This window comes from Megascapheus bottae, chromosome 14 (assembly GCF_031878675.1).
Source record: "Megascapheus bottae isolate mThoBot1 chromosome 14, mThoBot2.hap1, whole genome shotgun sequence".
NCBI classification, from domain to species: domain Eukaryota; kingdom Metazoa; phylum Chordata; class Mammalia; order Rodentia; family Geomyidae; genus Megascapheus; species Megascapheus bottae.
Genome location: NC_143522.1, coordinates 7,981,352 through 8,003,298, shown reverse-complemented (window position 1 = coordinate 8,003,298; position 21,947 = coordinate 7,981,352). Strand labels below are relative to the sequence as shown.

The 21,947-nt window shown below is 44.7% G+C and overlaps 1 pseudogene; it reads right to left on the bottom strand.

Annotated features, from left to right (window-relative positions):
* Window positions 1-13,321: 13,321 nt before the first annotated feature.
* LOC150054604 (protein SGT1 homolog pseudogene) lies at window positions 13,322-15,505 on the bottom strand (annotated as a pseudogene).
* Window positions 15,506-21,947: the final 6,442 nt, after the last annotated feature.

The following is a 21,947-nucleotide window of genomic DNA, read 5'->3' as shown; positions in this document are numbered from 1 at the left end:
GAAGTTTCCAGAAGGAATGCTGGGTCCCATATAAGAATCGTCTAATCATTATTCAACAATGAATGGAAAACTTCCGCAGAGGTGCTGAGAAAGAGCTAAGCCTCAGGATTGTCCTAGCAAAGGACAGTAGGGATGTTGTAATGTAGATGTAGACACAGGGTTCAACCGATGACCTGTGAAAGTCCCTTCCAGCTCTAAGATTAGATGATTCTATATTTGTAATTTTCCAGCTCCCTCTTCAGAAGAAATTTTCCACCCTGAAAATCGTTTTAGTATTTGATCAGGGTTATAGGATGACTTTTGCTATTTGCTCTAACCTGGGGCTTACTCCTTTGCCCCAATGTTTTAACAAGAAATTTACACATCAGTGCTATTTACTGGGAAGAGGTGGTAGGGGGTTCATTGTTGGGTGGAGAGTCCTGTTGCAAGAGACCTAAAATGGAAATCTGGGAAACCTGTCTATATCTTGTCTTGCATCCAATGTCTAAAATTTCCCCACCTAAAGGTCCCAAGAATTTTCATTTTATTGCGGTCTTCAACAGTAGATGAAGCTTCTGTGATCCTGAGCCTCATTGTCCTTCCACTAATGGCCTTAGCCCCCAGATCCCAGTTGTTCCCTGTCCTGCCAGAGACCTGATCCATTGATCAGTCCCAGGGATCTCCTGTCAAATCACTTCTGCCAGTTAGAGGACAGAATATACTTTCCGTGAAATATCACAAAGAAATGAACTTTCTGTTTACGTAACAAAGAAAACATCAATTTAAACATCCACTAAATACTAGGCTATAACTTCATCTCACTTGTGTGTGTGTGTGTGTGTGTGTGTGTGTGTGTGTGTGTGTGTGTGTATGTGTGTGCCAGTTCTGGAGCTTAACTTTGGGGCCTAGGTGCTGTCCTTGAGATTGTTTTGCTCAAGACTGGTGCTCTACCACTCGAGCTACAGCTCTAATTCTGGCTCTTTTGGCCTTTAATTGGAGATAAGAATCTTACAGATTATTTTACCTGGGCTGGCTTTGAATTGTGATCCTGAGGTCTCAGCCTCCTAAGTAGCTAGGATTACAGACATGAGACATCAGCAACCAGCTCTGACTTTAACTTTTAAGTAGAAAGTTCTTTTGTTTAAACATAGTCAGTTGCTACTAGAATAGAATGTTGCCTACTATTTTGTTGCTGTTGTTGCTTATTTTTTAGTTACTTTAAGAGTATTTTTTTCTTTCTGTCTTGGGGTAAAGATATGTTGTAAGGAGAGTTTTAGGAGTCAGGAGCAAACTATTGACACTTTGAAAATGAATGAATAAACCCAGACCTAATGATTCCACATTAGCTCCAATCATTGATCAGAGTGTGATCAAGAATAAAGGGACAGAGCCTGTTTGGCAAGGCCTCCTGGGGCCTAGCTCTCCTAGCAATTGCCCAGGAAAGGACTGACTATCAGATCTCTGTAGCTTAGGTTTACCCTAAAGGCAGAGAGCAAAGCAATTCATCCCCACTATTTACCAGGAAAGCTAAAACCACTCTGAGGGCTAGGGTAAACTTCAGGGACAGAGTACTTGCCTAGCAAGTGTCAGCCCCTGGGTTCCACTCCAACACTGTAAAAACAAAACAAAAGAAAAACAAAATCACCCTGAGATACAAATAAATCTTAAAAAGAGTTTTGTCAGGGTGCGGTGGCTCACGCCTATAATCCTAGCTACTCAGGAGGCTCAAAGCCAGCCCGGGAACAATAGGATGAAGCTCTTATCTCCAATTAACCTCTAGAAAATGTGAAATGGGGCTTGGCTCAAGGGTAGAGTGGTAGCCTAGAGCTGAAGAGCTCAGGGACAACACCCAGGCCCAGTTCAAGCCCCATGACCACCCCCCCCTCCACATACACACACAAAAAAAAAAAAGAAAAAAAGAAAAGAAAAGAAAAAAAAGAGAGTTTTGAAAGACTGACAATTTTTCAAGTGCCAGAGAAAATGTAGAGAAAAATCAGACATCCATGTACTGCTTGTGAAGGATGGAAACTGGCACAACCAATCTGGAGAACTGGCAATCTCTTCTAAAGCTACAGTGATGCTACAATCCAGATCCAGCAATCCTACTCTTAGATATAGGCCAAGAGAATTGAGCTTATATGTTTTCCAGAAGAAATGTACCAGAATGTTTTCACCGTTTTATTTAAAATAACTCCATATTAGACCAACACAAATACCTCTGTATAAGAGAACAAATTAATAGATGGTACTATATTCACGTAATAGAAAACTACACCGAACTTAAAGAGAGCAGTTGGCCAGTTGATACCACAACACTCCACAATCTTACAAGAGTGAGGTTCAAGAACAGGAAAATGAATATAGAAGCATGTTAAATAGTTGTTACTTTGAGTAGGAGGGTAGTGATCGATGCAGGAAAAAATCCGATAAGCTCTCAACTGAGATTTGTGTACTCCCAAACCACAATGAGATAACTGCACTTCATACCTAAGACAGTGACAATCCTCATATCTGATTGGTGGAGATGTGGAGTGATGTTTTAGAAAACAATTTGTCAGCCAGACACCGGTGGCTCACGCCTATAATCCTAGCTACTCAGGAGGATGAGATCTGAGAATCATGATTCAAGACCAGCCTAGGCAGGAAAGTCCATGAGACTCTTACCTCTAATAAACTACTTGGAGAAAGTAGTGGAGCTGTGGCTCAAGTAGTAGAGTGCTGTCCTTGAGCAACAGAAGGTCATGGATAGTGCCCGGGCCCTGACTGAAGACCCTAGGACAGGCACAAAAATAAATTAATTAATTAAAACAAAACTTGGTAGCTCCTTGCAAAGTTAACCAGAGAATTTCTGTGTGGCCACCAGTAGCATTCCTAGATATATGAGAGAAAGAGAAAGAGAGAGAGAGGTGGGGAGGGTACCTGAAATCTGTTTGTGAATGTTGTAGAAAGTGTATTCATAGTAGCCAAAAATGTTTATCATCTAATGAATGGATAAACCAAATAGAGTAAAAGAATAAAGTCCAACATAGATAACACTATGCTAAGTGAAGCACTTGTTTCCCAAAGACACCATATTTGTTGCTTCCATTTGTGAGATGTCCAGAATAATAGATAGAAAGTGGATCCATATTGTCAGGACAGGGGAGGCGGAAGTGGGGAAAGTGACTGCCAACTGGCATAGGCTTGTTTTCAGGTGTGATGAAAACCTGAAATGGTGGGAGTGGCAGCAGAGGGACAACTCTGTAAATATAATAAACCACTACATTGTATGTTCCAAAAATACAAGTTGTATGGTATATGTATACCTCAGAAAGGAGAGTGAAGTTGACTTTTTCCATCAAAAAAGCAAAACTAAATAGGGACAGGGGGTGAGTTAGGAAGAGAAAGAAGAGATGCTTGATTGAGATTTTATTCTTCAAGTTCCAAGTACTCTATATACATTATTTCCTTTATTTTGTCAAAGGACTTTTACTGCCTGTGGATTTCCAAGGTATAGGAGGGGAAAAGCTCTTTTTTCATCATTCACAGCTGCCCTTGGAGTCCAAAGCTGTTTCTCCTGTATCATCTTGCCTATGTACTACTTTAGTCATACCTCTAATTCTTTTTCTTTTCAAGTTATTTTTAGACCAGACATTGGCGTATCTTGGTTGGCCTCAGACTGAGATTTATACCTTCTACGTAGCTGGGATTGCAGAAGTCAATCTCCATGCTGACCTTGTTTGTTGAGATGGTCTCACTAAGCTTTTGCCTTGACCCTGCCACCTCTCAACTATGATTGGCATGTGTCACTCTATCAGGCCTGGCATACTCATTTGATAGAAGAGGACCCTGAAACCCAGATACCTAATGTGGTGTATAGAAGATCACATAGGCAGCAGGTGGCAGAGCTGGGTTAAACCCTGAGGCTCCAGTGTAGAATTCACTTTTTGATAGGTGACAAGGTATTGCCACGCACCCTGTTCAACAGATCTGCTTGGGCCGAGAGCAGTCTGAAAGGGCTCAGCCCCAAGGATGTGGTGATTTGAAACACTCCTGGAATTCTCACACAGAGGTCTTTCACAGGGTGCCGGACTCAGCATTATGTGTAACATTCTGGTTGTGAGAAGCTCAGGAGAAACCAGTTCTATCAACATTTTGATTTTGGATCTCTGGCCTCCAGAACTGCCAGACAAGAACTTGTGGTTTTTTGAGCCACCAATCTTGGAGATTTTCTAATGGCCGTCACAGCAAACTAACACAGCAGGTATTGGGAGGACTAGGATTGAGCTCCAAAGGGCAAGTTTGATCCTGACTTCTCTATTCAGTGGAGACTTTACGTGTGTGTGTGTGTGTGTGTGTGTGTGTGTGTGTGTGTGTGTGTGTGTGTACATGTGCTATTGTGAGTTGTGGGACTTGAACCTAGGGCCTGAACACTGTCTTTTTGAGCCATAGCTCTACTTTTAGTTTTTTTGTTGTTGTTGTTGGCGATAAGGGTCTCATGGACTTTCCTGCTGTGGCTGGCTTTGAAACATAACCCTCAGATCTCAGCCTCCTGAGTAGCTAGGATTATAGAAGTAGCTAGGATTGGGCCGGGAGTTTGGCCTAGTGGTTAAAGTGCTTGCCTAGCATGCATGAAGACCCGGGTTCAATTCCTCGGTACCACATACATAGAAAAAAGCCGGAAGTGGTACTGAGGCTCAAGTGGTAGAGCTCTAGCCTTGAGAAAGTCCAAGGCCAGTGTTCAGGCCCTGAGCTCAAGCCCAGGACTGGCAAAAAAAAAAAAAAAAAAGTAGCTAGGATTATCTTCCTGTTTAGGATAAGGTCTTGCTACAGAGCCCAGGCTGCCCTGGAGCTCTCCACTTTCTGCATCTATCTCCTGTGTGCCATAGGTCTTCTTTGTGAGTGAAGTTCTACGGGGCAATCTCTTATCTCTTGGGGGTTGGAAGAGGTGAGGAAGGTGAATCTGTGGAAAGAATAACAGGAATGCTATAGCTTACTCATCCCTGTCACCTCCCTCCAGACAGCAGTTAGGGAGGTGAGGAACAGCAATCTAGCTCACAGGGTCCCCGCACTTTCTCAGGCCCAGGTGAGGGAGGCACCACACCATGGGATATACATTCAGCTGGAAGTGCCTCTCAACTGTCAGAAATTCCTTTACTGGTGCCAAAGGCCTGTGTCAATATGTACCTCTCTCTGTGGCTTTTCCTAAAGATTGCTACTCAAACAAGCCCCATTGTAGGCATTTGAAAGCACAAGTTCCTTCTTATATCAGACTATTAAGATTATTGTTCCTATATCAAAGGTCTAATAAAGGTCAACCAAGCTCAGGAATGGAAGCTTTGAACCTGACCAACCCATGGGGCTGGAGGAGCTGTGCCAAGCCTATTCACTCTAGGAAAAGACCCGTGACAGGGAGGAGAAATAAGGCCACTTCCTAGACTCTTGAGTTTTGGGAACTCGAGGTAAAGAACACTGATGCTCTTTCTGTAATTTATATGAACGTCTGATCTTGCTTGTAGTTTCTCACTGTCTCTTAGAGGCTGAGGAGCTTTATTAGTAAAGGAGAACAGATGTGAGGTGTTTGTGTATTTGTACTTGCAGGCAGGATAATGTTTTGTTTCTGTAATGTGATCGGGCTGGGTAGTGGTAGTAAAGATAGGCAGGAAGTAAGGGAGAAGGGCAGCCAGCTTTACTGGCTTTCCAGAAAGGTCTGAGACCTCATCAGAACTTGGGTTCTTATTCAACTAGCCCTTGTCACTTGAGACTAATGTGACAAGGTGTCTGTGTTTTATTGATCCTAGGCTATCCCTTTTCCGTATTATTTCCCTTTGGGCCAATCCAAACACCTGTTGAAGATGGCTGGTTTACCTTGGTTCAGGGGGTTTGCTTACCTCTCATGTTCAAGGTACTGTCGCTGAAACCCACTCATACAGTTCTGGTTACACTTCCTACTGCAATGCTTGAGCCTTGGTTTACCCAACCATGAAGTGGGAAGGTAAGTTTGATTCCACGGGACTGCTGAGAAGAATAAATGAAGAATATAAAATATTGTTTCAAGGTGCATAGTAAGCATTCGATAATATTTGTTTCCCTCTAAATATTGGTGGGGTAATGTGTGTCATTCATTTATTCAACAAATACTTATCGCAGATCAACCACTGGCTGGTAAATGGTGCCTCCTGCAGATGTCCAGCATGGTGGTCAGATGTCCCATCTCCTAGGACATTAGGGTGTAGTAGAGAAAAAGCACAGTGGAATCAGGTGTGAAGGGAATTACGACATCATATTTTTTAGCCTTGTTCTGCTATCTTCTCTGCTGGCCAGGTAGATAGATACAAATAAGATGCTGAGTTCTCTTAACCAAACCCTGCAGGGAAAAGACAGATATGACTCACAGCTGGTTCATTTCCATCGGCAGCCAATGAAGCCTAGACAAGAGAGAGTTAAGAGAATCAAGCAGCTGTCACAACAATCATCGTCATCTATGTATGTGAGACTCTTTCTGTCTTGCAAGCTAAGTGCTCTGTGGACATTACTCAGTAAATTCTCATAGCTTTCTCTTCCTTGGGCAGGGAGGAGGTAAAGATGATTAGAAACAAGGAACCAGGCTGGGTAAAAAGATAACTGCCTTGTCTGAAGTCACACAACCAGCAGAAGCCCTGCACCCAGAATTGGGTTGTTCAACTTGACCATAGGTGATAAGGTTGGGGTGCTATAGTACTGTGGGACACAGGTTTCCTGAGCGTTCATTCTGATGCTTCCCAAGCTCAAGTTCTAATTCTGTATTCTGCCTAGGTGACCTCAGACATGACAGGAATATTCCAGTGTTAGCCCCTTCCCTGTCTTTTGTGTTGTCCCTAGGTTTTTAATGTTAGTACCTTAGAGGTACAATTGTTTCTCATTATCTGTGGTTTTACCTTTCATGGATTCAGTTACCTAGATCAGACAGCTATGGTCTAAAAATGTTGAAAAAAATGTCCAGAAATAATGAATAAGTTAAAAATGATGGGCTGTAATGAGTAGTGTGATAGAATCTTGCGCGCCTTGCTCCTAAATGAACTAGAGCTTCTTCTGAAGTGTTGTCAGACGGTCAATAGCAGTTTAATGACATCACAAAATGGACACCAGTCACCTCATTATATTTCATCACACAGGCCCTCTATCATTTCATATCATCAGGTGAAAGGTGAGTATGCTAAAAGATGAGAGCGAGAGGGGGGGGGAATTCTCTTATTATTCTCTTTTGTGATTGGTTATTGTCAATTTATGAGCCTAATTGAAAAATTAAACTTTGTCGTGGATTACGTATTTGTAAGGAAACAAAGGCGCATATGTATGTGGTTTGGTTCAGGTGTACATTGAAGGTCTTGGAATGTACCCTTGGGTGGATCAGAGAGGACTATAGTTCATTTCAATCCTATCATATGAAAAATAAAGAAACAGAGGATCTGAGAGATGAAATCACTCAACTCAAGGTCACACAGATAGTGTCAAGGTCCTCAGCTGCTGCTGCTGCTGCTGCTGCTGCTTCTTCTTCTTCTTCTTCTTCTTCTTCTTCTTCTTCTTCTTCTTCTTCTTCTTCTTCCTCTTCTTCCTCTTCTTCCTCTTCTTCTTCCTTTCTTCTCCACCAGGGAGGTTGCCAACAATGACTCTGCTTTGTAGGCTAGACCTTCTGGGCTCTTATCAGCACAACTTCTGATACTCTAAGTTGGAGATCCAGGTCAGTCTCCTAGACCTCTTTGGCATAGTTTTGAAACACTACTTGCCTCCAGAACTGTGCTGAACACTAGCTACAGGATGGGTGCCTGGAGTTGGCAGTGAATCTTAAGAAGGGGGATGGACAGGAGTGACTTCCTGCTTGCCTGTTTGCAGCCTCAGCATTCCGAGTTGCCTCTCTGCCCAGGAGGCCAAGAGCACTCAGCACATGGGGGACAGTTTCTGATGACAGTCACGTCTCCACTACAGATAACATCTGCATTAATAAACTCTTTTACCTACCAAGCTTGCTACTTTCTGTAACCATACCATCACATGGCTGTGGAGGCCTCATTGGTTTGTTCCAGTGCTGTATCTTCGGCAAACGTCAGCCATTAGCCTCTGTCCGTGGACTGACCTTCTTCTGTCACAGCCCTGCTCCAGCCTCGGGGCCACCCAGCCCCTGCTCTGCTTCTTCCTACCTGATTTCCACATGGATGCCCTCTCTTGGTGTGGGCAGATGGGCTCAGGTAGGGATTATCTGCTTTCCCTCTTCTTTATTTTGCCCACTTTGTGATCTTTCAGCCTTCTTTCTCTCCTTGGGTCTGGAGAATCTTAACCTAATAGAGCACACTTGCCTACTTATTCAGCACAGTTATGGCAGCCCTACTGCTCTGGGGACAGGGTACTGCTGAGGATGTCAGCACACTGACCTTCCTGCTCTCTGTTTCACTGTGATCTTCACCATGGCTTAGGTGCTTGCTGTGTAGGCAGCAGAAAGGCAGGAAGGGAGATTGGAAGGGTCTGGTGAGAAGCTGTCTGTTCTGTGGATGAAAAGAGTCCCTGGTAGCCAGAGGGTGATGCTGGCTGTTCCGTCATGCCCTACCATCCTGAAGCGTCGATGGAGACATGCAGGGCTGGCCAGTGGTGTGCCCGGGCTGACACGAGGCCCTGGGCACAGGAAGGCAACTACACACAGTAGCTACTCCCTAGAGTGTGAAGCCTGCAATGGAGGCTGTGCTGGGGTTGGGCACACAGCTTCTCTCTCTCCTTGGGGTGACCTGATGCCTCTTCCCTGGTGCTCCAAGCACTTCATGTTTATCTCATTCATCTGCAAGCTCAGAAACAGGGAAGAGACAGGTATTATTATAACCATTTCACAGATAGACATACTGGGGCAGAGAGCAGGTGTAGTGTGGGGGTGGAGCTGAGGCTGAGAACAGCTCTCACCCGGGCAGGCAGGACACAGGATGGATGGAGGTCTTCAGGCAGACTGATGGGAACAGACTCAGCACATTTAGAATGTAAGTTTCTCTGCAGGGAGCAGGTGGGTGGATGAGGGATAGTTTGGAGCTTCAGTTATAATGGAAATGCTTTGAGTCACCCACTCCCCCATGTCAGGTAGTGTGAACGAACACATGACTTTTTTTTTTTTTGCCAGTCCTGGGCTTGAGCTCAGGGCTGAGCACTGTCCTTGGGTTTTCTCAAGGCTAGAATCCTACTACTTAAGCCACAGCACCACTTCCGTTTTTTCCCATGTATGTAATACCCAGGATTTGAACCCAAGTCTTCATGTATGTTAGGCAAACACACTACCACTAGGCCAAACTACTGCCCTCCCTCCATGACTTTTGTTTTTTCTTTATTCTTTTCTGTATAGCTTCAATAGCAGGATCTCAAGTTATACAGATGACACAAAAAGCATAAGATTATTATTGGAAATGAAAGCGTTTGAAGTTCTGTTGCGGAGAACCGAGGCTGGAGGATAGAAGGCCATTGAAGGCCATAGAAAGGATGCTGTATTTCTTATGAGAATGAGAATAAAATTGGTTGGCAGAAAAACAATCATGAAATTCCTTCAACAAAGTCCAAAATTTCAAGCATTACACAACTCTTTAACAAAGGCCTACTATGTGCTATTAGATTAGGCCCTAGGTAGAATACGGCTCATTGTCTCAAGGCACTTTTGTTGGGGTGAGAAACAAAGGTTAAAATAGAGTAAGTAGACAGCAAATATCATTGTGTAAGCTGGCCGGAAGGCATTAGGACAAAGTTTAAACAGCACAGTTCCAGTAAACAAGGGCTCCCAGGATAGGGGTCCTTTGGGGAGTCCATCTCCTGGTCCCCAGGGCTCCTCTGTGTCACTTCTTACCAGTGCCAGCAGCAGAGCTTGCTAAGGAAGAATGAGCTGAGTGTGCTCATAGAGCTTGTGTGCTAGGCCTAAAACCTGACCAGGGTGCTGGTCTACCCTGGGTGTGCCCAGGGCCTGTGCATTATACTCTAATAAGGGGTTGGGCCAATAGTGATGTGTTTCTTCTTCTTTTTTTTTTTTAATGAGGTGCTGTTTTGCATAGATAAATACTATGATTGTGATGTGGGAACCAAATAGCAGGTCATTATGCACAGAGCACCCGTCAGAGGTAAGATTATGGATTATGAAACCCATTCTGCTTCAGGCCTGCAGCCTGAGCGTGGGAACTAGGAGGTGTCTGATTGTCTGGGCCTCCACCTGGGCCAACTGGATTTAGGCTGTCCTCCTGGCTCATCTTTTGACAGCTTGGTAGGGACAGGAAGCTCTTCTCTCCACTGCTTACCTGAACTTCCGAATACCACAGACCCAGGACATGGGAGTGGGGAAGGTGGTGGCTATAGAATTTGGAAGCTAAGTTCTGCCTTTAATATCTTTGGAGCTCACTCCTGGTTGTCATAAGATGAGAGCTGAGGCTTTAGGGTCTGTAGTCATGAGCCACCAATGCATTTTTTTCTTTTTTTGTAAGTAGTGATCAGAATCAGTGCTTTAGCCAAGCACCAGTGACTCATGCCAGTAATCCCAGCTACTTAGGAGGCTACAGTCTGAGGGTCAAAGATTTAAAGCCAGCCTGGGCAGGAAAGTCTATGAAACATTTATCTCCAGTTAACCACCAAAAAGCTGGAAATGGACTTGTGGCTGTAGTGACAGAGCATTAGCCTTGAGCTAAAAAGCTATGAGACAGTGCCCAGACAAATCAGTAAAAGAAATCTATTATCTAGGTAGCCTGGATAGCAGGGAAGACATGCTAATGGGCTGGGATGGGATAGAGAAGATAGCTAAGATAGTTCCCCATGAGAGATGTTCCCATAGTGCCAAGTAAAAAAGGTGGAACTCAGTGCTACTAGAAGAAGGTGAGCCCGCTAAGAACCATACCACAGCATGTGTTTTGATGCTACACAGCCCTGGTCACCTTTTTTCAGGTTCAGAAAACCAGTGAGGATGATGACTGCTGGGTTTACAATAGTCAGACCCAAGAAACAAAAAGAAGGCCCACGTGAATGCTGCCTGAGGAGGAGGGAGACTCAGGTACCTGCATCCCAGCTGCTGCCATGGCAGAGCCATTAGGGAGTTGCCACCTGGGGGAACAGTGCCTCAGGAGCCTAGGCAAACCCATCTACTCATCTAGTCAGCCATCAACTATTTGACAGCTGTCAGTAAGACAGAGATACTGTCTTCATGGAAGCAAGATGGGAACTGTCTCCTTACAGTACCCATTTGGAGAGCATCCAGCTTGCTCCTTCTTTTTTCAGCACATGACAGGCAAGAAATGAGGGCCTGTTAACTGTCTTCCTTAGGACCAGAACTCACTTCCCCTCTTAGAATGGTGAAGCAGATGGGGAGGGAGCAGAATGGAAGAGTGAAATACTCTACTCTTCCCAAGGTCTTGGGACTCCATGGGCTGCCTCTGAACAGTATTCAGACTTGTTGGGTGGTGTGACAGGAGTGTTAATGATGCAATTCCAATTATGCTGGCTGTTAATGAGCTAATGTATCTTTATTATGCATCAACACTGGAACACATTCAGCACATCCAGTATCTCAGGCCTTCCCCAATGCATGCTACATTAAAATCATGACTAGAGAAGAAGCTCATAACCCATACTTATCCAACTTCTCCTGTGACTTGACCTTAAATTGATCTGTAAAACCAACTGTGACTCCTACCCAAGGGCTCTGGAAGAGTGACTTAATGGAGGACTCCAAACTCTAGTCTCCGGGCATCCCAGGAGTGGGTTTTGGTTCTTATTCTATGATGCTGTCACTGGTGGGACTATGCCCGTCACGCCCTCTACTTCCAGCCTTTGAAAATAGACCTGAGGGAAATTACTCAACAGAACTACAAAAAAAACCCCACAAACACAAACAAACAAACAAAAACAGAAAGAAAAGGAAAAAGAAAAACTGCACATGTGAAGATATTCACTGCTTACTAAGAACTGGAAACTTAGCACAGAGGAAAGGTAAAATGACTAAACAAACATGGTAGTGTGAATTTCTAGGTAGTTGTATTTATTTGAATGAAATTGTCATTTTTTATTATAAGGAAGTACTGGAGGCTAGGTAACTTTTATGAGGAAGTTTCTGGAAGGTCAAGGGCCCAGCGCCAGCATGTACTCAGCTTTAGTGAGGACCTCATATTTGATGGCATCAGAATGGAGGGATCACGTGTAGAAAGAAGGGATCCCATCAACAGACAGGAGCTGGCAAGATGGAGGTCCCATCATCTCCTCTGAAGGCATGGCCTCCAAATTACTGAAGAACCTCCCATGGGCCCTACCTCATAAATTTTGATCACCTCAATGCTGCTACACCAAACCTAACACCTGAAACCCTGGGTGGCAAACCACACCCAAACCATAGCAGCAGCATATTAGCCATTAGAAACTATGATGACAATGCCTTTGCAGGGGACAGGGTTTGTGTACAATGATAAATGGTACAGGTAGGCTATACATAGCCACAAACGTTTTGTCAATCAGTAAAATATTCATGTGTGCTGAAGGCTATTTTTGTTTTTTTCTTTTTTTAATTGTAATTAATAGAAGGGCTACTTTATACTTGCCAGATAGAAGGTGCATTACTTCACAAATAGTGATACCCCTTCTCATGTTTTTGTCCCCATTTCCCTCCCCCATTTTTTTTAGATACTGTAGAATGGTAGGATATAGGTAATTTTGTTATTTTATAAACTAGAGTTCATGGTGGCTATATTTTTTTGTTTTCATAGAAAAATTGTATATAACTCATTCAAAAGCATGTGTTTTTTTTTTTTTTTTTTTTTTTTTGCCAGTTGTGGGGCCTGAGCACTGTCCTTGGACTTTTCTCAAGACTAGAACTCTACTACTTGAGCCACAGAACCATTTCCAGTATTTTTTCTATGTATGAAGTACCGAGGAATCGAACCTGGGTCTTTGTGCATGCTAGGCAAGCACTCTACCACTAGGCCAAACTCCCAGCCCTCAAATGCAGTTTTTAAAAGAAAACACAATATAATATTGAAGTTGAAAAATTTATGATCAATCAAATTTTCCAGGTCTAATAAGTTACTAACGGAATAATGGATCAAAAGTAAGGTAACAACTCAAGATAGTCATTTCTCCATCCCCACAATGAGCAGACAGAACTAATCTACAGACTGGCAGATAATATCTCATTCAGGGTCATCATGTTGGAAATCCTCAAGGACTGAAGTAACAAAGATGTGATCTTCATTCTCCATTAGAACACTTGAAAGAAAACAGTTCACAAAGCACAAAGAGGTAAAATCTTTTGAAAAGACATTCAGTGTTGAAAATCCAAGAATGCAGTATCAATAGATATTGGGTATTAGTATACAGTGATATTAAATACTTTTAATTAGTACTTTTTCCATCCAATATTATCAGGAGAATTGATTTCAACTTTCTTTTTACCTACATTTGACCGGTTGATATTCAAAACTGTGCCACCAGATTCCATAAATGATTTGTTTATGGTACATTTCACTTCATCAAAGCCATCTGAATGGATTTGTTGAAATAATTTGTTGAAGGCTGCATTACCTTCCAACTTCTCGTTCTTTCCTTTTTCTTTGATCTCACCAACCAATGTATCCCAATTTCTTACACAATGAGCTAATAATCATAGAAGTTCTTTACATCTGCTGTAAACTGTTTTTGGTGTAAGCACATCTCCTTGTCCCTCTAGCTTTTCCCATCTCACAGCCTCTGGCCTTTTCATTTTCATTTCAGTCTTCGTTGAGAGTCCTTCAGATGTATTCTATTCTTGTATTATAGAATGAAGTTGCCTCAGTTTCAAAAGATAATCCTCTTCAGAAGAAAGTTTCACCAAAGGAGGGCTTTGACTGTAATCCTAGCTACTCAGGAGGCTGAGATCAAGGATCTCGGTTCAGAGCCAGCGCAGGCACTAAAGTCCATGAGACTCTGATCTCCAATTAACTACTAGAAAACTGGAAGTGGTGCTATGGCTCCGGGGTAGGGTGGTAGTCTTGAGCTGAAGAATCCAGGCCCAGAGTTCAAGCCCCATGACACCCCCCCCCCCCACATACAAACACACAAATTGCTGTTCAGCAAATTTTACCTAGGAGCATCCAACTTTTGAAGACGATTAGGTGATGAATTAAGAAGGGTTTTAAGAAGGTTGATTTGGGGTGGCAGGTAGAACTGGCAGAGAGAGCAAGAGGGTCGGAAGGGATGGGGAACTAAACCCAGGATATCTCTTTTGGGGGAGGAAGGAGGAAGGATGACCAAAAAAACAATCCAAAGGAATGTCCTGATCTTTCAGGCAGAGCAGACACATGCCCATCCGGAGAGTAGGAAGCCCATAAGAGCTGTGTCTCTCAGTGAGAGAAGCAGATTTCATTGGTCTAGGAAGGAGAAAGTGACCATGGGTACAGAATTTCAGAGGGAAGATTTTCATCAAAGGTACATCTTGTTCTATTGTATCCTCTCCTTGAAACACACACACACACACACACACACACACCCCACTCTGTGCTTATTAGATTTGTATAGAGTTTCATAAAAAGTAAACTCTTATTTCTATTTCAAATTATATTTATTGAGGGTGCAATTTAGCTTCGGGATTTTAATTTTGCCTTTCTGAGTGCCTGTCACTTAAAACATCCATTCATTTGCCAAGGTTGTGACACCCCCTCTCCTGCCTTTTTGTTTTGTTTTCATCCTTGCAGCTCAGCTAACCCTTATTTCTGGTATTAAAAAATAAAAAACAACACAAAAAAACCCCCCACAAAACTTGGAGATCCTCTAGAGAAACCTCGTTTGGCCACAGGAGGTGACTTCTGTGTGGCTCTGGTGTCTAGCCTGTCCTGAAAAGCTCACTCAGCTGTTCTAAGCTTCCTGGCAAAGTCACTTGGCAAAAAAAGCAAGGCCCAGACAGGTTGGAAAATGGAAACTCCAGGTCTTTCCTGGGACAGGATGGGCGGGGCTTTAGAGCAGTTTCCTCCAGCCAGGGTTGAGCCGGGGTATCCAGGCTCTGTCTTATCTCCCTTGCCTAAGGGCCAGACTGGGCTAACAGTCCTGATGACCTTCCAGAGTAGCCTGGTGGGAAGGCAAGTGAGGAGGAAACACACTGACCGCCAGTGGGGTGCCAGTCCTCAGTGACTCCTACTTGGACCTAGGACTGTGTTTCCTGACTAGGTCTTGGTTTAGATGACTCTTCTTTCTTTGTGATGATGTTCTGAACAGGGGAACCTGTCTTCCTCATGGAACTGACCATGGCCCATATGTACTTGGGCTTGGGACTCTTGCAGGAACAAAGATTAGCTTGCTTACACTAACGGCTGATTGGCCAAGACCTCAAAGTAGCCTGCATTTCAGTGGTGAGAAGGTGTATGTACACTGTACAAATGGCCATTCATCTTCATGTTGTCAGTTGGGATCCACTGCCCTGGAGGCCTTGAGGTAGACAAATAGGCTTCTAGAATTAGCGGACATCTGCAGCCTTCTCAGCTCCTTTCAGGTCCTCACATGGAGTTACGGTTTCTGGCATTGATTCTTGTTCCTCTTTTCCCACTGCCATGGCCACACCTCACTTCCTGGTGGTACCTGACGGGGATGGGTGAGTGACAATGGTTTTCTACAGTGACTGTAAATATTACATGCTGAGAAATTGTCTTGTTTTTAAATTTATTATTATTTTGTGCCAAGTCGGCTAAGGGTTCAGACAAGGGGTCAAGAGATGTGTTACCTTTACAAAAACGTTGTGTGGGCTGGGAGGAACGGTACATGCTTGCAATCCCAGCTATTTGGGAGGCAAAGACTGGCACGATCTCAGTTGCAGGCTATCCCCCCTAAACGCTCCAAGAGTAGAGATCACATCCCAACCAGGGGGACTGCAATCCCAGCTACACTGGAGGTGTGTATGGGAAGATTTCAATCTGAGACTACCGCAGGCAAAACACAAGACTACCCAGAAAGTAACTAAAACAAAAAGGATTGGGAGTGTAGTTCCAATGATAGAGCACCTGCCCAGCAAGAAAGGATCCTGTGAAAAAAGGCCGCATGTAAGGGATCACTTTTTCCCTTTGCGTGTACTTACGTAACAACCATAGCCAACTGTCATGCACTGCTGACTTTATTTGTAGCAGCGACCTGCTTGTACATTAGATGATCTCGCTGTCCCAACTCTACTAGGTAGTTAGCATTATTATTCCCCATGAAAGAATTTGTCCAATTCACAGAGCTAGAAATAAGTGGTGCTGAGATCGGAACCAAGTCTTAGACCCTCAAATCTGTCATTAGAAAATTCTCAGAGCTCTTCCACAGGAAGTCAGTGCCAGAGGAGCGTTTATAGGGACCATTGACTTGGTGGGCTCTCATTCCTGGTGCTTGTATGAGTAGGAAAGGCTGAAATATATACTTGCCTTGGGCAGGTAGAATAGGGCTGGGTCTTGGGAGTAAAGAGGGCACTACAGGGCACAGCTGCTTCTCATGGAGGGGTGACTAACTCTCAGTGTGATGAGTCAGTCTGGCTAGGCTGGGAAATTCTTCCCCTCCCTGGCCATGTCCTACTTGGGGAAGCCTGCCAGTGTTCTGTGCTCCTGAGGTTGATTAAGCTTCCTGAAAGGAAGCTGTTCCTTGCCTTTCAAGTTCTGGAGAAAGCTAGCCCTTCTCCGTCCAGGTGTCTGTGCATGCCTGAAGGTCTTGCTGGACTGCTGGCATGGAAGCTGTAGAAGGCAAGCAGTCCACAGGAAACGGTTAAGTAGGACCAAGGCAGGAATTGGCTGAAAGATGGCAGGGATCTACAGGAATGCCTTGCCTCCTCCCCGAGGCTCTAGTAAAGACTCAGGGCCACCCATTTCTGCCTCACACGGTGGGTGCCTGCTCTCTGTTGCTCTCCTCAGCTCTGCAGGGGGCTGGAGAGTGTAGGCAGCCAGGGCCCATAGGGTAAGGAAGAGAGAGTGCTTCTCTGTAGGGCCGTTTTCAGGGCTCAGGGTGTGAGGGGCTGCTGGAGATGGTTTCCCTCTTGCGGTTCTTAGCTCTGTAGACAGTGTTTGGCAGTGGCTGAGCCTCCCACAGACACTCTACCCCACCCAGGTAGAGCACAGGGCTGGCTTGTGGCCTGGACCAGTACAAGGACTGGACACAGCAGACTTCTTTCCTGTTCCCCATAAGGGGTGGCTGGAGAGGTGAGAAACCTGAGATCAGGAAGTGACCTTGAGAAAGGGAACAGGACTAGAAGCCCTTTCTGCTTCCAGGCTGCTCCCCTAAGCTTCCTTCTAGACCCCAAGCCAATTCTCTTGTTCAGGAGTCCTCTCTGCCTGCGGGGCTCCATTCCACTCTGAAATAAAACAAAGAATGTTCTTGGTCCTCTCTTAGCCTCCTTCTCAGGGGGATGCCCTTTCAAGGATGAACAGTTCTGCTTCTCAGTCCTGGCACATATCCAGCTTCCTTGCAAGTGGGCTCCATCTCTGCAGTTCAGAGGCCCGGTTGCTCCAGCCTTGAAGTTTCTGTGGACCTTGGGGCAGCCCAGATATGAACTCCTAGCCTGGGGCCTAGCATCAGGGACCCCCATGTTGGGTGGGTGAGTGGTACACAGGGACATGGAGGCAGGGGTCGCTTCTCAATGCTGGTTGGCATTTACTGGCTGCAACTCGTTCTCTAGAGTGAGGGTACTAGGAAACGTACCTCTGTCACAGGGCCTGAGTAAATGAGGGGGGATTTGGGGAAGAAAGTTGTATATAGCAGTAGGCCTCAAAGTTATCTCAGTTGTCAACTAAACATAACAACCCACATTTCATTGGGTGTATATCCCATTCTATTTGTTTATAGTACAAATTTAAACAACTACATGTATTATTTATGTATTGACTCATATAATCCCAAGAAGAGAAGGGATTACTTCTACTTTTTTTTTTGCTTTTTTCCCCTAACAGTAGAGGTTTTTCATTCTCTGAATTCAAGTCCGGGCAGTCTGATTCCCGAGTTCACCCTCTGATGGGCGAGGTGACTTTTGAGTAGGCCAGGGTAGGAAACACTAGTGGTTAAAGGCTTGGAGACCTGCCACAATTGGGTAAAAGGTTAGTACTGTAAACTTATTGGTATTCCTAGGAGGAAGGCATGGCAGGAGATAAGCTGTCAAAGTTTGTATCATGAAGACAGGTAAGGCAGAAATAGCCCTGAACCTTGTCCAACTTCTGCTCCTGGTCTGAAAAACCTCAGTACAGAAGAGAGCCTTGTAGAGGAGGGAGGACCCGAAAACAGTGCAAGTAGGTTCCCCATTGCCTGAGTTCAGGAATTACTAGAAAGCTAGACAGTGGAAATAATAAAAATGGCAAAACATTTCTAACAATGGAATAGAAAGGAGAATGAAGAAATGCATCTGTACATATAGCTCAGAGGATTTGTAGCAATGTGAAAAAAATGCAATGAGCAGGGCATTAAAACTAGTGCTGGGAGGAGAAGGAGGGGGAAGAAGAGGAAGCAAAGGAGGAGGGAAGACAAGAGGGAGCAGGAGAGGGAGAGGAAGGAAAAAGAGGAAGAACAGGAAGAGGAGAATGAGAATGGTGGGAAGAAGAAAAAGGAGAAAGAGGGGGAAGCAACATGAACAATAGTCCCAAGTAAGTCAAGACATACATGTAAACTTTAAAGTATAAAAGACAGGCTGGACACTGGTAGCTCATAGCACAGCTAACCAGGAGGCTAAGATCTGAGAATCAAGGTTGAAAGCCAGCCCATGCAGGAAAGTTCATGGAAACTCTTATCTCCAATTAATCATCACTATGAGCTATGGCTCAAGTGGTACAGGGGCAGCCTTGAGTGAAAAAGGCTAAAGGACAGTGCTCAGGCCTTGAGTTTAGGCCAAAATAGTAGCACAAAAATAGGTATAAAAGACAAAACTAGGGCTGGGATGTAGCTCAGTAGCAAAGTAATTGCCTAGCAAGTGCAACATCCTGGTTTCGATCCCCAGTACCAAAAAAGAAAAAAAGACAAAAAAAAATACAGTTAAAATAAGGACAAAACTATAAGGTAAAGTATGGAAGAAAAAATTAAGAAGAAAAGGTTTCCTCCTATCAAAGGAGGAAACAGGAAAATATAGGGAAAAAAGTTTGTGATTTGGGCTATACAAGAATTTCTTGGATATAACACTGAAAACAACCTATTAAAAGTTTTATCTCTCAGCCTGGAGGAGAACTCCAACCTGGGATTCCTTCTCCTACATCTTCTTGAGCAGACCAGTTTGGAGGACCTTCCTTTCTCTCCCCCTTCTCCCCTTCTCCCCTTTCCCTCTCTCCTTCCCTCCCTCCCTCCCTCTCTCCCTTCCTCCCTCCCTTTTTTTTTCCTTTGGTACTGAGGTTTGACCTGAAAGTCTTGTGTTTTCCAGGCAGATGCTCTACTACTTGAGCCTCCTTTCCAGCCTATTTTGCTTAGGTTATTTTTAGATGGTCTTGCATTTTTTTTTTTTATCTAGCAGGCTTGGACTGCAGTTCTCCTGATATCTGACTCCTGAGTAGCTAGGAATACAGATGTAGGCATGATACCTGCTGGAGGATAATTTCTTACATTACCTAAACACAAGCGTCTCCTGATCACCTGGTGGTGTATGCCTCTTCTCTGCGTCATTGGAGGTTCCCATTACCCTAGGCACTGTTCAGTGGGAATGTTCCTGATTAGTATGAGGACAAGTTCTGGTGAGCCATCATGGCTTCAGATGTCTGGCTGTGCAAATGATGTGGAGGGAGACCTGATTGCATCCTGTAGCTGAGGCTTTCCCATTTTCCCAAGGTATAAAACTGAACAGTTTGGCCCAAGTGACCAGAGGCTTCAGAAAGAGACTTGGAGTCATGTGTCTTTCCTGACTCAGTGAGTTGCACCCCATTCTTTTTGGGTAGAAGCAGGGTGTGTACTTGATGTTGACCCCACATCTGACTGACGAGTCATCCTCTGGCTCCCAGGATTCTGGTTGGGCTCTGCTGTCTAGTAAACTGAAGGCAGTAATCCATGAATAATGTGGGTGTGATATTAGGTAACAGCAAAGGCTGATGGCTGGGGCTGACTCACTTCTCCAGGCCTTGAATCAGACCAATGTTATTTCCTCTGGTTTCCAGCAGACTGAGCCAGATTCCCTGGATACCTGTCTTTGTCATTGAACTTGAGGTGAGGGCTCTAAGATGGTGACTTGGCTGAGGGCCAATATCAACTAGAGTCTGGGAGATTGCACTGTGAGGGTTGAAGCTTTCAAGGACTGGTGGGGCAAAGGGGGGCAGAGGAAGCCTGTGTAGGTGAGAGGCCATGGTTCTGAGGTCGAGGGGTAGGGTTTGTGTGGGGAGAACATGTGCATTTTGTCAGTGGTTTGAAAACTCAGCATGCAAAGGTACACAATAGGTCCCTTGAATGAGGCTGGATTTCTCTTCTACCTTTCCTCTCTGGTGGAGGAGAAGTGAAATCAGGAAATGAACGTGGACACAGGCAGCCCATGGAAAGTCCAGTGGTTGGTACCTTTATTGCTCATGCCTTGTAAATGAGTGAGAATGAGACCTGAGCGCACGAGAGCCGGCCTGTAGCTGGGGAATGGAGCACTGCTTGTGTGGGACTCTCTAGGCTGCTGGGGTACCAGTGAGGGTGGGTTTCTCAGGGAACCCAGCTCTCTTTGGAGTCCCCAGAAAAGCAGCTCATGGAGGGTGACTTCTGACCCCCTTGAGGTCTGTCTGTCTGTCTCTGTACTTTATACCCTGAAAGTTCTCTCTGTCTGTCTGCCTCTCTGTCTTTGTCTGTCTGTCAGTTCTTCACCTGGTACTTTGGCTGCTCAAGAGAGGCATGTGGAAGGAGCCACTGTCAGGAGGACTGGGTCAGTAGGGAAGGGGGAGGAAAGATGCCACAAACACAAGTGGGATGGCCGAGCCTTAGGAGGGACTTTTGACCAGCTGCAGGTCCACATGGGATGGATCCCCTTGGGTATATTGCCAGGCCCTCTACTTCTCCAGGGAGAGAAAAGCTTCTATTTTGGGGGTCTCACTCATCTTCCTCAGTAAATGCCAGAAGGATGGAGTGATGTGTGGTTTCTATAGCAAGGACTTCTAGAGAAGAGCTGGTCCTGCTCAGTGTACGCCTGACAGGTGAACAGAGGTTGGGTTTGAGCCTAAAGAAGCTGCTGGAGAGGGTAACAGGAGCATCTGGGCAGCAACATAGCTTTGGACTTGTTTGTCCACCATTCCTGCCTGATTCCCTGCATCCTTATCTACCTTCTCTAGTTCAGTCCCTTCTTCCTTGTTTTTGTTTGCATTTGGTTGTCAAATGATCCCTCATTGAAAACACTTCCTTTGTGCTCTTAATCATTCCATAGTTGATGTCACTTCGAATGTCACTCAGTGAGGGCGGTGCCATCAGCATGGCAGCCCACAGAGGGACAGATCCAGGACCTTTTCAGTGGTTCCAGAAAGTTCTCTGCCTAAAGATATCTGTTGGACCATGCTGGCAATTCGATGAAAAGTGATTGTTTCACTCTGCTTAGTTATTTTTCTGCTTCTTTCTGTCCCTGGGTGGTTCCTTGATGGCTTGTCAATCATGATGGAGACAGAAGATGCCACGTGGCTCTGGTCTATCTACTCAGAACAGTGTCATTGGGATGCTCAGTCCTTCTGGTTACGGATTGCTTTGCTTATGCCATCATCAATCTTTTGCAGAGACTCCGATGGTGCTGATCTTGGTGTATTTCAGGAGTATGACTTGGCTTTTGTTGGGGTTAAGTTTGGATGATGTGGTAGTCCTGGTGGATTCTTGCCCCCTGGTCACTCAAGATTTTGTTTTTCAACACCTTCTTCCTCAGTGCTGGAATGTACTGTTCTGCCTAACATTGCCATGGCTTTGTCTTTGTTCCTGCTGCTCCTTCTACCGGGAATACTACGTAAGAGCTTCTTCAGGGATGCTATGCCATCTATCTGCCCTGCCTCTTTTACACATTGCTTCATCCATCCGTTTCTTTCTCTTTGCTTTTCTGGTCAGCTACAGTCAGAAATTGCATG